Below are 15,257 nucleotides of genomic sequence, written 5' to 3' on the forward strand. Positions count from 1 at the left end.
GCAGTTAGCCAATCGCAATGCTGCTTGGATAGTGATGATCCTACCAGGATATTGGAGAAAAGTCACCACCAACCTGGTGAAATTCACTAGAAATACAGAGAGGTGAAGGAGTCAGAGCAGAGGCATATAGTCTGACCAGCTGCAGGCTCTGAGCATTACCATGCTAGGCAGAAGATGGCTGGAAGAGATTTTGCCTTGCTTTACAAATGTATTGGCGGGTATAATAGCTTCAGCTGGGCTGCAGCTGAATTCTCTCATTTGTATGAATACAAGAGAATGCAATGATAATTGGAGGTGGCATTAGACATTTGCACTTCCTGTAGTGAGTTTCCCCTATGAGTCATGGACTTTGGAGAATGGTGCACCTATTAGCTCTGACTGATCATTTACTAGACCTGCTGATAATGTGAGGCTATGCAAAACCATCACAGGGCTATAAAATATAAAACAAAGAAACCATTCTAGAGTCCACTCTAATGTGAGCTGAGATGGAGAGGCTTGTGATCGGATGGATGAGGTGATGTACTTATATGGCTTTCATTTCATAGCTGTTTTGGTCATGTCAGATCTGTTTCCTTGGAAAAAGCAGGAGTGACTACAGCAAATCAGAGCCTTATAAGTCTACCATGTGACTAAACTGATCACATGATTCTCCATTAGTTAGTTCTAGCACACAAGCAGCTTAAAGAGGAACTCCAATGAAAATAATGTAATAAAAAAAGTGCTTCATTTTTACAATAATTATGTATAAATTATTCAGTCAGTGTTTGCCCATTGTAAAATCTTTTAAATCCCTGATTTATATTCTGACATTTATTACATGGTGACATTTTTACTGCTGGCAAGTGATGTAGCTGCTGTATGCTGTTTTGGCAGTTGGAAACAGCTGTAAACGGCTATTTCCTACAATGTAACAGGGTTCATAGACAGGAAACTGTCAGAAGTACCTCGGTACTCAGAGCTTCTTGTGGGAGGGGTTTCACCACAATATCAGTCATACAGCGAATCAAATGAATAGATTTCTCATGTAAAAGGGGGTATCAGCTACTGATTGGGATTAAGTTAAATTCTTGGTCGGAGTTTCTCTTTAAGCCTGCAATTCTGTCGGTAAAGCAACTACAAAGTTGTGGAATCCATATTATATTTATACTGCTACCTTTTTGTGCACATAACGATAAATAATCATAATATTTCATTTTATGTTAAACATATTATTTAACCTCTTCACCTTTAAGGTTTTTTTCCCTGCTGTTTCCATTCATATGCCAATAATTTTATTGCTACTCATCACACCTAAATGATCTAAAGTTATAAAAATAATAAAAGTTTTTTCATTTGGGTATAAAGTGCCAAGTGCTATAAATACGAATAAATTGTTACACAAATAAATTAGTTTAATCGGCACCAAAGTGACATACCTAGAAATTCCCTATAGTTGATTCAATTCAATTCGAATAGACATATATATGTTATGGCCAGAAACTTAAGTTGACCACTTTGGGATCTGGCTGGTCAATGTGCGAAGTGGCCTTCTAATGCGACCAGTAAGTGTGTTTAACCTACATTTTCATCCTTTGCAGACAGGGATGAGCAGAAACTACGCCAGTGCGAATTTACGCATCGTAGTTCGCATCTACGCATCGTAGTTCGTAGGCGAAGTCTCAAAACTACGCTTACGATTTTACGCGTAGCGAAGTACCGTTACGCGTAGTTTACGCCCCTACGCGTAGTTTTCATGTGTATTGCGAAGTAAACTACGAATGCGTTATTCGCGTCTTTTTTTCCGCGTACGATTGTATGCATACAAAATTACGCATTGGAACAGGGAATGTACGCATAGAAGAGCTACTAGTACAAGCATTTGCAGAGGAATTCATGCGTACATTTTTATGCATAATGGCATAAGCGTCCGCATGTACTACGCTACGCACTACACGTAATTGCGTATTTTAACGTGTAATCTACGAAATGCATACAAAACAAATATTTGATTTTGAAGTCATAGGTTGGTGAAGCGTAATTGCGTAAAACTACGCGTAGTTCCAGCGTAGCAAAGTTGGCTGACTACGACCATCCCTGTTTGCCGACCAGAATACAGGGAGTGCAGAATTATTAGGCAAATTAGTATTTTGACCACATCATCCTCTTTATGCATGTTGTCTTACTCCAAGCTGTATAGGCTCGAAAGCCTACTACCAATTAAGCATATTATTAGGTGCACAGATAGGGTAATCTGTCGAAGAAACCGTGAATGCCGTACAGTCTGTTGCCTCCCGGGTGCTCGGGTTCGTCATGTAGCGGAAAGAATTGACAGATTATTGGGTGGGGCTGGGGAAGACCCAGCTGTCATGGTACACATTGGCACCAATGACAAAGTTAGTGGGAGATGGAAGGTCCTCAAAAATGATTTTCAGGTACTTGGAGATAAACTTAAAGCAAGAACCTCCAAGGTGGTGTTCTCTGAAATACTGCCAGTGCCACGCGCTACATCTGAGAGACAGAGGGAGCTTAGGGAGTTAAATAAGTGGCTGAGAAATTGGTGTAGGAAGGAAGGGTTTGGGTTCCTGGAGAACTGGGCAGACTTTGCAGTCGGCTACAGGTTCTACAGCAGGAATGGGCTGCACCTTAATGGGGAGGGTGCAGCTGCATTGGGGGAGAAGATGGCTAAACGGTTGGAGGAGATTTTAAACTAGGATCTGGGGGGAGGCGGGAGGATAAAGTCTCAATATGTAGACAAGATAAGGTAAAAAGACAGTGGGAGCCTAACATTATGGGGGGTGGAGAGGGGGGTGGGGACAGTGTAAAGATTAAGGAGGTTGGTAAAACTTCAAGTAGCCCATTTCGTGTAAACAAAATTGGTAAATGTGTTGGTAAAAATATAAAGTGCATGGTAACCAATGCTCGGAGCCTTGCAAATAAAATAGACGAACTAGAGTTCATTCTGAATGACAAAGGCTATGACATTGTGGGAATAACCGAGACATGGATGGATGAAAGCCATGACTGGATAGCTAATTTAAAAGGATACAATGTGTTTAGGAGGGATAGAACAGGGAAAAAGGTGGAGGGGTTTGTCTCTTTGTTAAGAATTCTTTTACAGCTGTCCTCAACGATGAGATGGAGGAAGATTGCGAAGATGTGGAGTCCGTTTGGGTAAATATTCATGGTGGAAATAAAAGTTGCCAATTGCTTATTGGGGTATGCTACAGACCACCTCTTATTAATGAAGCTGCAGGACTGCGATTACTACAGCAGATTGAAAAAGCTGCAAGTAAAAATGAGGTCATAATTATGGGCGACTTCAACTTTCCAGACATTGACTGGGGTATTGAGGCTACCCATTCTGGTAAAAGCAGCAGATTTCTGGCAGCACTACAGGACAATTACTTGACTCAAATGGTAACGGAACCAACTAGGGGGAATGCGTTACTGGATCTGATCATTTCTAATAGACCAGATAATGTATCAAATGTGCAGGTTCAAGAACATTTGGGAAATAGTGATCACAACATGATAACGTTTGATCTGGTGACTGATAGGCCACGGGGCAGCGGGACCACTAAAACTATGAATTTTAGAAAAGCAAAGTTCAATCAAATTAGGCAGGCACTAAGTTTGGTGAACTGGGATAATGTACTACAAGGGAAGGACACTGAAGGGAAATGGCAAGCTTTTAAACGTATTCTCAATCAATATTGTAGTATGTATATCCCATATGGAAACAAAATGTCTAGGAATAAAAAAAGGCCTCTATGGATGAATAGAAAGGTTAGGGATAGAATGAAGAGGAAAAATAATGCCTATAAGGTCCTAAAACAGGAGGGGACTGAGGCTGCACTAAGCAATTATAAGGAGTGCAATAAAAATTGTAAAAAAGAAATTAGGCTGGCAAAGATCGAAGCTGAAAATCAAATCGCTAGGGATATCAAATCTAACCCAAAAATGTTTTACAAGTACATCAACTCTAAAAAAAGAAAGGTTGACTGTATAGGAATCCTAAAGGATGAGGGTGGGAACTCAATGGTGGATGACCAAGGTAAGGCAGAGTTATTAAATGCTTTCTTTGCTTCTGACTTCACAAAGGAAACAGCACTGTTGCAAATTACAGAGGCAGAAGAGTCTCAATCTTCTAACTGTAATATTAAATACTTATAAATAAATTAAAAATAGACAAGGCACCTGGCCCGGATGGCATGCATCCTCGGGTCCTAAGAGAATTAAGTTCAGTTATAGCTAAGCCCCTTTATCTTATCTTTTGTGACTCTCTTGCAACTAGCAGAGTCCCAGTGGATTGGCATACAGCCCACGTTTTCCCATTATTTAAGAAGGGCAAAAAATCAGATCCAGGAAATTATAGACTTGTAAGCTTAACATCAGTTGTATGCAAACTATTTGAGGGGTTACTAAGAGATACTATACATGACTTCATAGTAGAAAAAAATCTTATTTCTCAGCATCAACATGGGTTTACTAAAGACAGGTCCTGTTTGACTAACATGCTCAGCTTTTATGAGGTAGTGAATGCTAATATGGATATTGGGAATGCTGTAGATGTGATATACTTGGACTTTGCAAAGGCCTTCGACACTGTTCCCCACAGAAGTCTGGTGCAAAAGTTGAGGATGCAAGGACTGGGGAAGAGTTTGTGTGCATGGATAGGGAACTGGCTAATGGACAGAAAACAAAGAGTTGTGGTCAATGGATCGTACTCAAAATGGGAGACTGTTAGCAGTGGGGTCCCACAGGGGTCTGTACTGGGTCCAGTGCTCTTCAATTTATTTATTAATGACCTAGTAGATGCAGTAGTGAGCAATGTTGCTATTTTTGCAGATGATACAAAATTGTGCAGAATCATCAACTCTCAGGAAGATAGTGTCATATTGCAACAGGATCTGGATAGGATGGCTATATGGGCACATACATGGCAGATGAAATTCAATGTTGACAAATGTAAAGTCATGCATTTTGGATGTACTAATGGTCTAGCACCATACAAAATAAATGGGATACAGTTGGGGATATCAAACTTGGAGAAGGACTTAGATACTCATTGACAACAAGTTAAATAATCATACTCAATGCCAAGCAGCTGCAGCTAAAAGCTAACAATTTTGGGATGCATTAAAAAGGGAAATAAAAAACGCGAGATGCTAGCATAATATTGCCCCTGTTTAACTCTCTAGTAAGGCCACATCTGGAATATGGAATTCAGTTCTGGGCACCACATTACAAAAAAGATATTGCAGTTTTAGAGCAGGTGCAGAGACGAGCTACAAAATTGATACGTGGGATGGAAGGTCTCGCTTACCAAGAAAGGTTAGATAAACTGGGTTTATTTAGTCTAGAGAAAAGACGCCTTAGAGGAGATCTAATTAACATGTATAAATACATCAGAGGGCAATATAATAGCTTGGCGGATGAGCTTTTTGTCCCTAGGCCTTCTCAAAGGACTAGAGGACATGAGATGCGCATGGAGGAAAAACGTTTTAGCCATTTATTTAGGAAAGGGTTCTTTACAGTAAGAGTGATTAAGATGTGGAATGCATTGCCACAGGAAGTCGTTATGGCAAACTCTATACCTGCATTTAAAGGGGGCTTAGATGCTTTCCTTGCGTTGAAAGACATCCATGGCTACAATTACTAGGTAATGCCTAATGATGTTGAACCAGGGATTTTATCTGATTGCCATCTGGAGTCAGGAAGGAATTTTTCCCTTTTGGGGCTAATTGGACCATGCCTTGTGGGGGTTTTTTCGCCTTCCTCTGGATCAACAGGGGTATGTGGGGGACGGGCTGGAGTTGTACTTTGTACTGGTTGAACTCGATGGACGTATGTCTTTTTTCAACCAAAATAACTATGTAACTATGTAACTATATTAGGTGATGTGCATCTCTGTAATGAGAAGGGGTGTGGTCTAATGACATCAACACCCTATATCAGGTGTGCATAATTATTAGGCAACTTCCTTTGCTTTGGCAAAATGGGTCAAAAGAAGGACTTGACAGGCTCAGAAAAGTCAAAAATAGTGAGATATCTTGCAGAGGGATGCAGCACTCTTAAAATTGCAAAGCTTCTGAAGCGTGATCATCGAACAATGAAGCGTTTCATTCAAAATAGTCAACAGGGTCGCAAGAAGCGTGTGGAAAAACCAAGGCGCAAAATAACTGCCCATGAACTGAGACAAGTCAAGCGTGCAGCTGCCAAGATGCCACTTGCCACCAGTTTGGCCATTTTTCAGAGCTGCAACATCACTGGAGTGCCCAAAAGCACAAGGTGTGCAATACTCAGAGACATGGCCAAGGTAAGAAAGGCTGAAAGACGACCACCACTGAACAAGACACACAAGCTGAAACGTCAAGACTGGGCCAAGAAATATCTCAAGACTGATTTTTCTAAGGTTTTATGGACTGATGAAATGAGAGTGAGTCTTGATGGGCCAGATGGATGGGCCCGTGGATGGATTGGTAAAGGGCAGAGAGCTCCAGTCCGACTCAGACGCCAGCAAGGTGGAGGTGGAGTACTGGTTTAAGCTGGTATCATCAAAGATGAGCTTGTGGGGCCTTTTCGGGTTGAGGATGGAGTCAAGCTTAACTCCCAGTCCTACTGCCAGTTTCTGGAAGACACCTTCTTCAAGCAGTGGTACAGGAAGAAGGACAATGCAGGACAATGCTCCATCACACTCGTCCAAGTACTCCACAGTGTGGCTAGCAAGAAAGGGTATAAAAGAAGAAAAACTAATGACATGGCCTCCTTGTTCACCAGATCTAAAACCCATTGAGAACCTGTGGTCCATCATAAAATGGGAGATTTACAAGGAGGGAAAACAGTACACCTCTCTGAACAGTGTCTGGGAGGCTGTGGTTGCTGCTGCACGCAATGTTGATGGTGAACAGATCAAAACACTGACAGAATCCATGGATGGCAGGCTTTTGAGTGTCATTGCAAAGAAAGGTGGCTATATTGGTCACTGATATGTTTTTGTTTTGTTTTTGAATGTCAGAAATGTATATTTGTGGATGTTGAGATGTTATATTGGTTTCACTGGTAAAAATAAATAATTGAAATAGGTATATATTTGTTTTTTGTTAAGTTGCCTAATAATTATGCACAGTAATAGTCACCTGCACACACATATATCCCCCTAAAATAGCTAAAACTAAAAACAAACTAAAAACTACTTTCAAAAATATTCAGCTTTGATATTAATGAGTTTTTTTGGGTTCATTGAGAACATGGTTGTTGTTCAATAATAAAATTATTCCTCAAAAATACAACTTACCTAATAATTCTGCACTCCCTGTATGAAGGATTCGACCTGCCAAGTTCCAAAGGCTTTTCCAGACCGGCAGCCAACAGAGTTGCAGAGCGGAGACCACTCTGCAGAGTTGCCGAGGGGATGACAACATTTTATCTTTTATACTCCTACGAAGCAGTGCCTGCTTCTGCTCCTACAGGATCTCCAGCTTCTGGGCTTACTGAGACAGCCAGTGGTCAGAAACATGCTGGTAGGGATGGTCAGAAATGGTAATTTCCAATTCCGTGGAAATTCCGATTTCCAAAAATGTCCATTGCCGATTCCACGGAAATCCTAATTTCTGATACCGATTACAATTACCATGGAAATAGGGTTTTTGTTATTTTTTGTTAATAAAGTTATGCAATTAAAAAAAAAATGTGTTTTTTGGAATCCGTACTTAATAATTTGGAAATACTCAGAAGTATTTAGACCAGTCTGAGAATGTGGTAGTTTCTGTGGAAATTGGGATACTACGGAAATTTTACACCAATCAATCACAAGACTCAGATACTACCAAGTTTTACCGAGTCTCAAGACTCGGATACTACACAGTTTTACTGAGTCTTGTGGTTGGTCTTAATTTCTGCAGTATTCTGATTTCCGGTGAACAATTCGGCAGCCTGTGATTGGTTCAATGCTTTCAAGCTCTGTATTCTGGGCTAAAATTTCTGACTTGTGTTATTGCGGTATTTCTGCAGGATACCGATTTCCCAGACTGATTGCTGATTACCGCTTTGATATGTACATTTCCGATCGGAAATACGGAAATGTAAATCCTCCTTGAATCAGAATGAGCATCCCTAGCAGCTGGTAGCAGCTCCCTACCATATTGCTAAATTTGGCCACAATCTCCCTCATGGAACGATTCTGGCCAGCAGTGAACTTCTCCATTCTAAACAGTGACATGCTGGGAGCCACTAATGCTCGCTATGCCATGTCAACCTCACCAGCCTCCGCTGCTGGATCTCTGCCAGCGGCACTTCCCCAATCCTCTCTTAACTCACTGCACTGCCAGTAGCCATGTCTGCTGTACCGGTACTGGCCACCTGCCCCACCATCCGACATTCCTCCAACATTCTCTAATGGCACCACCACCATAGCTGGATTTTTAGCCATACTGAATGCCCTGCTGCCTCTGCACTGCAGTGACTCATTTCTCCTGTTCCTCTCATGTAGGATTTTTTTGGGACTTGGCAGAACGGGTTCTGCCATTTTACGCTCTTCCTAGCCAAAGTCCAAAAATGTAAGTAAAAAAAAGGCTCCTGTAACGATAGGTGTCAGCAACCAGAGAGAGAATCTGATCCTTGACGATCTGCAGTATCCCCAAGAATACAGATATACCTGATTATTGGGGATCTGCAGAATCGCCAATAATCAGATATGACTAACCTCTAGACACCTGAGAGTGTAAGTGTTTTGGTGCAACAGTAACCTTTGGACCACCGGGGTAGCAGGTGGTCCAATAAGTAGAGAAGACTCTACTGCAGTCAAGGACACCTGGAGAGGGAGTCCCTGAATGATAAGAAACAGTGTCCCCTCTGTAGAGCCGGGGACCCCTGCGGAAAGGCTGGACACCCTGCGGGGGGGGTGACAGCCAGAAGGTCAGGCAGGCCGGGTCGGCAACAGAGAATCAGATATGCAAGGTGCCAAATCAGAGATCAGAAGAATAGTCAGGAATGCTATAGGTCATAACAGATAACAGAACAAGGCCTAGTCTTAGGTGTGAGGTCTGTGATCTCAACACCCTGGAACTATGCTAGAGAATAACACAGATGATATACAGTATTCCTAGTCTGGGGTGTGAGGGCCGTGATCTCAACACCCTGGAACTATGCTAGAGAATAACACAGATGATATACAGTATTCCTAGTCTGGGGTGTGAGGGCCATGATCTCAACACCCTGGAACTATGCTAGAGAATAACACAGATGATATACAGTATTCCTAGTCTGGGGTGTGAGGGCCGTGATCTCAACACCCTGGAACTATGCTAGAGAATAACACAGATGATATACAGTAACTGGCTAAGTATGCATTCCCAGGTCCACCTGGTTCCACCACACTGAAGAATCTGACTAAGGTCTGAGTACTAACACGTAAGCATTCGCAACGCCAGACAACCAGCAACTGAACAGCAGGAGATATATATAGTAAAGCGCTCCACAGCGCCGCCCAGCTCCCATCAACCAATCACTGACTGAGCAAGGATCAGCTGACCGCCCTGATCAGCTGATCTTCCTCCTATTGGTATAAAGAGCTTGTCTTGCAGCGCACGCGCGTAGCTCCACATCTGTGTGCACTACTAGTTCCAGACAGCCCAGACACATGTTGCTGCGGGGAAACTGCCGCACTGGACGCGGAATCCGCCGCCTTACCGTCGGAACATGCGGCGGCCCCTACGCCATTCTTCCCATGTGCACCATTAGTTCTGGACAACCCAGACGCATGCCGACGCGGACAAACCGCCGCGTCAGACGCGGAATCAGCCACCTTACTGTCAGAACACGTGGCGGCTTTTCCGCTATTCATCACAGCTCCTTTGCTGATTGGCTGCATCGGCTGGACATCTCACACTGAGCAGCCAGATTCTGAAGTACCCAACTCCAGGTTCTGGTTGTAACAAATACAAACTTGCTGCATAAATATGAGTAGGATGAGAGAGAGGAGTATAAGTGAATAAGCATACACAAGTTCAAATATATGTGAAGATGCTGGAGATACGGGGGGTGCCCTATGAATGGAGGCCCATGCCTAATTTAAAGCATGGACGGATGTCCCACTTCTTCAGAGGCAATGGAGGGCTAGTGTCCTGATAGTGTACATCTTAAATTCTGGAACCCATACATCAGTTGTATTGGTACAGGGCCTGGATATATAACAATATTTAATCAATAGTAGGAAATACCCATCCATGTGTATGCAGAACCATCTCAATAATGATGAACCCGAATTTTGCATAATTGTAATTTCACAATGTCATTTGCAAATATGATTCAAAACTATAGTGCGAAATAAAAAAAAAAATTGTAATTTTGTAACTAATCAGGAATCGTAATTTTGCAATGCTGTGTAATTTTATTTAATTTTGTGTTAACTTTAGCAGTTAATAGTAAGCTCCCATACATGCTGTCATTGCCAAAATTCCTACGTATGTTAAGGGGAATAGTGGGAATGAGTTAAACTTTAAAAAAAAAAATTCCAAAAAGACCTTGTAGTTTTTGAGAACATTGATTTAAAAAAAATCAAAGTAAAAGTGTTTTTAAAACTCAGTAAAATTACATTTTGCAGTGTTGGGTTTAAAAAAAAATCCATTTTTTTTTGTAAACTACAAAGCCTTCTTGAATTTTTTTTTTACTTGTTCTCAGTATTCCTATTTAGTGGCTTTGCTATTAACCACTAAAGTTAGCACACAATTACGCATGATTAGGTGAAATAACAAATGGATTATTCAAAGTCAGTTGAATTTCTAAATCATAATTAACCACCCTGGCATTCTATTAAGATCGCCAGGGCGGCTGCATGAGGTTTTTTTTTAAAAAACTATTTCATGCAGCCAACTGAAAGTTGGCTGCATGAAAGCCCACTAGATGGCGCTCCGGAGGCGTTCTTCTGATCGCCTCCGGCGGCCAAAAGTAACACGGAAGGCCGCAATGAGCAGCCTTCCGTGTTTGGCTTCTCCTGTCGCCATGGCGATGAGCGGAGTGACGTCATGGACGTCAGCCGACGTCCTGACGTCAGCCGCCTCCGATCTAGCCCTTAGCGCTGGCCGGAACTATTTGTTCCGGCTGCGCAGGGCTCAGTCGGCTGGGGGGACCCTCTTTCGCCGCTGCTCGCGGCGGATCGCCGCAGAGCGGCGGCGATCAGGCAGCACACGCGGCTGGCAAAGTGCCGGCTGCATGTGCTGCTCTTTATTTCATCAAAATCGGCCCAGCAGGGCCTGAGCGGCACCCTCTGGCGGTAATGGACGAGCTGAGCTCGTCCATACCGCTAAGGTGGTTAAAGAGGAACTCCAGTGAAAATGGTGTAATAAAAAAGTGCTTCATTTTTACAATAATTATGTATAAATGATTTAGTCAGTGTTTGCTCATTGTAAAATCTTTCCTCTCCCCGATTTACATTCTGACATTTATTACATGGTGACATTTTTACTGTGGGCAGGTTATGTAGCTGCTGCTAGCTGTTTTGGCCGTTGGAGACAGCTGTAAACAGCTATTTCCTGTCTGTGAACCTTGTTACATTGTGGCAAACTGTCAAAAGTACCGCGGTCCTCAGAGCTTCTTGGGGGAGGGGTTTCACCACAATATCAGTCATACAGCGCCCCCTGATGGTCTGTTTATGAAAAGCAATAGATTTCTCATGTAAAAGGGGGTATCAGCTACTGATTGGGATAAAGTTAAATTCTTGGTTGTAGTTTCTCTTTAAGGGTGGCCTTAATAGTGAAATTAGACGCAAAATTTTAAGTAATTGGAATTAACAGATTCTGATCATCGGTACATCTCACAAAAAATTCCTTTTATCAATCCTTCTTCTAAATGGACAATATTCCTCAGTTTCATACAAACTTACTTAAAGGCGGCCTGAGATTAAAAAAAATAATAAAGAATTAATACATACCTTTTTCTTTCTCCAGCCCTCCTCAGGCCATTGGCTCCCTCCCCCTCCTCCTGGGCTGCTCCGATTCCCGGCTGGATGGGCTGGTACACCTGAGAAGTCGTGCTTCACCGCTCATGCATGGCCTGGCCATACGCGTGCCTCCAGGGGCTCACGCATGGCCGGACTGCGTATGCACCGACTGGCTTGCAGATTCAACGGGCCAGATAGCAGAGGATTGAGGCGGCCCAGGAGGACCACCCAGGAGCCAATGGCGTAAAGGGAGCTGGAGGAAGCCCCAGGTATGTATACATTTTTTTCCCATCTCAGGTACACTTTAAGCATTAAGTATATATCAGGCAGTCGCAGTCAGGAAGTGCAGGCAAACTGGCTGACATTTCCTGCTGCAATTGGTGTATTTTTAATAGAGATGGGTTGAACTGTTCAGCCAGTGAAGAGTTCGCGGGCAAAAAGGGGTGTTCGCGTTCGCCCCCTCAGGCGAATGCATGCAGTGTTTGATTCACCCCCTATACATTATAATGGGGCCACATTTTGGCCCCTCACCCCAGAGTCAGCAGACACATGGCAGCCAATCATCTATCCCTCCCACGTTGACCGCTCCCCCACCTATCACAAAGCCAGCACAGAAGCCATTTTGCAGTCTGTGTCTGGCTTCTGTGTTAGGCAGATGAGGGACAGTGTGATACTGACAGGGAGAGAGTTAGGTAGGTTTGTGTTCTGTGTCCTCAGTGCAGATTCTTGCTGCTACCGTTTTGTCCTGATAAGCCCTTCTTAGGGTTGATACATTGTTTTTCTTGATATTGCATTGCTCTTCTGTGGCCGGTGCACAAGTTATCTGTTGGAGACAGGTCTGCTTGTCCTAGTAGTGCACAGACCATAACCCAATAATCCTTCACACCACTACTGGCATCTAGTATCCACTACTGCCCTCTGTATAAAGCCTCAGTGCAGAATCAGTGTTTTTTGGTCACTTAACTGTCATTGAACTACCTCAACCTGACCATAGAGGCTGGAAAACCGCAATCGTCTGTACTCCCACGATTGTGCGCACAAGCACGGCGGCCACTACACAAAGATTGCCGTCGAGAGGACTAACATTTATGTCCTGGAGGTGTTAACTAGTAAAAACAAAGAAATGCTCACCTGACATAATCACTAAAGGTCTTTGCGGTTGTTTGCAGACTGCGATGAGTTAAATGCGGCGTTTCGTCTGTCAGTGTGAAGCGGGCGTAACCCTGATACTACCTGAGGACGTGAACACACGCCAGACGTTTTAAAGCACTTTATTCCACCAATTTAGGAATGTAATGTGATTTCTGCCCTTTAGGGATGAAAACACTACTCTGCGTCTACTCCGTAATTTTTGGTGGGACTTTTGCCATGGATCCTCCTCCGGTATGCCCCCATCCAGGTGTTAGGCCCCTTAAAACAGAAACAGTCCCTGTAGGTTTTAGAATTTTCCTCCCCATTGAAGTCTATGGCGATTCACAGATTGGCCAGATTTAAAAAAAAATTGCGGAAATTCGTGTTCGCTGTTTGCGAATCTTAAATTTGATGTTTGGCCCATCACTAATTTTCAAGACCTATTTAGAAAAAGTTTGTGTTAAAGTGCTTTTGTGCTTCAACTTTTATTATTTGCTTGACATGTTTTAAACTTTTTGAATTAATAAAGTGAATTATATTATCTATTAAGGAGAGAACACCAACGTTTCTTGAGGTGGGTGTGCATCTTGCTTCTCTATTTTTCTTCTGACATTTCTTGTCATTCTGAATGTGTGCCAATTATCTTTATTACAGGTACACTGTTATCATTTTTCTCCACTGTGACAAGTATTAAGTGCACCTGATAACAGCTGGTTAGTTCATGTTACAAAAATGTTGGCATCAAAGGGTACATTTCAAATGCAAATAACATATTGGTGTTGTTAATGGATTAACAGTAACTGCATGTCAAGCAAGCTCACAAAAAAAAAAGGATTCAGCTTCCTCATTGCTGCCATTATGGACTGATACCAGCCTGAGAGACATACAGAGCATGTTACCGAGCTCAAAGCTCTCATCCCACCCGACCATCATGACTTTCTTCCTTTGGATCCTTATTTTGACCATCACAGGTAAGCTAGAAGATTTTTGGGTTCGCTTGATATATCAGGCAATTTAAAGAAAATTAGATCTACTTACATGGGGCTTCCTCCAGCCCCTGGAAGGCTATGTGTCCTTCGCTGCAGCTCCGCTCCAAGACGGTCTCCCGGAGTCTCCTCCATAGCAGCCACCGACCAACGGCTAGCCTAGGAGCATAGTTGTGTTCAACTGATTTCAAACATAACTTCATGCTTTTCATTAGGTATAAGTACTTTTCAGGTTTGTTTATATAGGATGTATTATCTTTCCTTATTCTCAAAACTTACTACAATGGATTGACTGAGACAAGTCAAGTACCGCATGTATCCTACTAAAGTACCCTCTGGAGTGTGGTGTACGTACATTGAGATTCAAGGCTCTAGATAACTCTCAGCTGAGGCAATCATCGCAGATGGAAATCTAGTGTGGCATGTACAGCCGCCACCTTGGCGGATCCCTAAAGGAGGAGTGCTGAACAAGCCCATTATCATTTTTTTGCTTGTTCCCGTGCTGCTGGACACTGCTCACTCATGCACTGCCTGTCATCCCTTCTACATTAAACAGTGTAGAGAGGCATATTAATCCATGCCATGCACTGATGAGGACCAACCAGTCTGAAACAGCCTGCATGTCTGTAAGATTAATGTGGCTCTGTAAAATTATCAAGCTGACACATCATTGCATTCCAGCGGTTCTGGAGGTGTGTTTTGGCTTTCAAGGAAAAGGGGACGATTTGCATATTCAGTAGTGATGCATTGTGGGAGATGGGAGAACTCATATGCTTACTCCAACCTGAATGATCGCAAATACCTTCTGTTTTAAGAAGGCAAACTTTTGTTTTGCATAACAGTTTCAGTAAGAGGGGGTTTGGGTCTTTTTTAGCTTCTTACACACTCTTAGGAGTTTTGGTCCACCATGAGCTTGCTGGGCAATCTGTAGCTCTAATGCTAGGTACACACCATACAATTTTCTGTTTTATGATTTTCTGACTTATATTTTTTCAAAACTGTGTTTTTTGTAAGATGCTAAATACTCCATACAGGAGTTGTATCAATGTAATTGATGAACAACCACATTCAACTACTGGTAGATTTCGGCTAGGGCAAGGACATTGAAAGTAAATTGCTAACTTTCAAACAGATTCTAATGCTGGGAATACACCATACAATTTTCTGTTAGATTTTCAGTTAGATTTACCTGCCAGATAGATAATTTCCAATGTGTTAGA

Source organism: Hyperolius riggenbachi, chromosome 6 (assembly GCF_040937935.1).
Source record: "Hyperolius riggenbachi isolate aHypRig1 chromosome 6, aHypRig1.pri, whole genome shotgun sequence".
In the NCBI taxonomy this organism is placed as follows: domain Eukaryota; kingdom Metazoa; phylum Chordata; class Amphibia; order Anura; family Hyperoliidae; genus Hyperolius; species Hyperolius riggenbachi.